The following is a 2,500-nucleotide window of genomic DNA, read 5'->3' on the forward strand; positions in this document are numbered from 1 at the left end:
ACCAGCCAACAGCAGAATTGCCAAGCAAATAAGGCCACATGCAAAGGTAGGTAAAGCCCTTTCATCATCACATTCAGAGAACAAACCATAGCCAATCAGAAGCTCCCACTCAGCAAAATTAAATGGAAAGTCATGCAGGGACCCTGCAAAAAAATGAGCCATGCACGTCCACCTCTCAACCAGCCAAAAGCAGCAGCCAACTTTGACTCCTGGATGAAAGGACGTGGAAGCACCATGCAGCTAAGGAGATGCAGCCAATCATAGGACAGCAGAGCATGCCATGCAGTTAAGGAGATGCAGCCTTCCAGCATTTAACACGCCATGCAGAGACGTGGAGAGGCAACCAGCCATGCAGCAAACACAAACAAAGACCAGCCAAAAAGAGCAACAGTAAGACATGGAAATGCAGTCAATCAGACAGCAAAAAGCCAGTGCAACCATGCACGTGAAAACTACAAAACAAGAAACTCATTAGGAGCTGTAGCAGAGAAGCCAAAGCAGCAGGATCACGACTACTGCCATTAGAGGCACAACACTGTTATCACATCCAAAAGAGAGATCACCAGGCAACATTAATGGGTGTGTGAATTTTCTCGTGGAAATGCAGAACCATGAAGAAAAGAATTTGGAATTTCCGAAAGACAAGGTCAGGTAAGGTACTCTTGCCCTCAAAAATTCTTTTGTTCCTCTCCTCCCATATCAAGTATACTATCATGCTGAGAGAGGCTCTGCGCATTCTTGCCTCTAAATTCTTCTTTCTTGAAGGCAAACCTCTCACTGCACTCTTGAGAGTGGCCATACGCTTGTTTAATTTCAGCCAGGCTTTAACCTTGTTCCAAAGAGAAGATGTCCAAGTGCAACCGAAAAACAAATGACCATGGCTCTCCTCTTCCTGTGTACAAAAGGTGCAAAATGTGTCAGTGGGAATGAACCTCAGTCTATCTCTGGTTCGGAGCTTCCCAAGCATAGCTAGCCACAATATGAAGTTGCATCTGGGCAGAGACCATTGCTCCCAAACTATCTTCTCCCATGGAACAGCTGAACTTTGGGGCCTAAGAGAAGCATAGGCATTAGAAGTAAATCCACCTTCTCTCCGCTCCCAGTCGGCCATTAGATCAATGACTACTAGATGACTCCCATAGCTCTGGACAAGCTGGTTCTTGAGAAGAACGATAGACTTCCACAGTGGTGATGAAGCTTTAGGAATCTGAACATTCCAAATGGAGTTGGCATGTAAATAGTAGTGGTGTATCCATTGTATCCAGATGGAATCCTGCTTCTGGTGGATGTTCCAGAGCTGTTTGGCAAGGAAACTGTTGTTACTGATTTGAATATTAAGCAGACCCAATCCTCCCTCATTCTTTGGCAGGCAAACCGTTTTCCATGCCACAAGAGCAGACTTACTTCGGCATATATCTCCTGTCCACAGGAAGTTTCGACAGAGACAGGTAATTTGTCTGATGACAGCACATGGCATAGGAAAAATGCTAACCCAAAATTGCACCATACCATATAAAACTGACTTAATAAGCTCCAGCCTACCAGCGTATGTAAGATGTTTACCCACCCATGCTTGAATAGTTGCTTCTAACTTGTGGAGAAGCGGTGAGAACTGACTTGCAAGAAGCCTGTGTGGGCTGAGAGGCACACCAAGATACCTGAAAGGAAAGGAGCCTTCAGAGAAGCCAGTGTCTAGCAAAATGGCTTGCTTCAGACTTACAGCAACACCACCAAAATAAATGGACGATTTGGAAGTATTGATATCCAAGCCAGATGTTTGCACGAAGAGCACTAGTTGCTGGAGGAGAATTTGAACTGAACACCTATCCCCTCGGCATAGCAGCATAACGTCATCAGCAAAAGAAAGATGGGTAATGCCAAGGGGCTTGCATTTCGGGTGGAAATGGAATGAAGGATTCTGGGATACTAAGCTGAGCATCCTAGTGAAATATTCCATGCAAGTGATGAATAAATATGGCGACAGGGGATCCCCTTGCCGCACCCCACATTTACCAGGGAAAAACCCAAACAGCTCCCCATTGACAGCCACTGAATATGAAGCTGTTTCCACGCAAGTCATCACCAGATGAACAAATCTAGCAGGGAAGCCAAGGAGAAGAAGTAGTTGCCGTAGGAATGTCCATTGGACTGAGTCAAAGGCTTTCCTGAAATCAATTTTTATAAGGCATCTAGGGGAGGCTCTTTTCCTTTCATATTGCCTAAGAAGCTCCTGCAAAAGATTAATATTATCAGCCATCCGACGACCACCTAGGAAAGCATTTTGCAAGGGGCTGATGATGCCATCAAGAGCATGCCCCAATCTGTCAGCTAGGATTTTTGAAATGATTTTGTAAACAACGTTACAGCAGGAAATGGGCCTGAAGTCACTAGCTGTAGTAACATGAGCAGATTTCGGCACCAGTGCGATGATAGAATGGTTAATCTGTTTTAGAAGCTGCCCTGATTGGAAAAAATCTTGCACTGCAACACAAAGATCCTG

The sequence above is a fragment of the Populus nigra genome, chromosome 2, assembly GCF_951802175.1.
Source record: "Populus nigra chromosome 2, ddPopNigr1.1, whole genome shotgun sequence".
In the NCBI taxonomy this organism is placed as follows: Eukaryota; Viridiplantae; Streptophyta; class Magnoliopsida; order Malpighiales; family Salicaceae; genus Populus; species Populus nigra.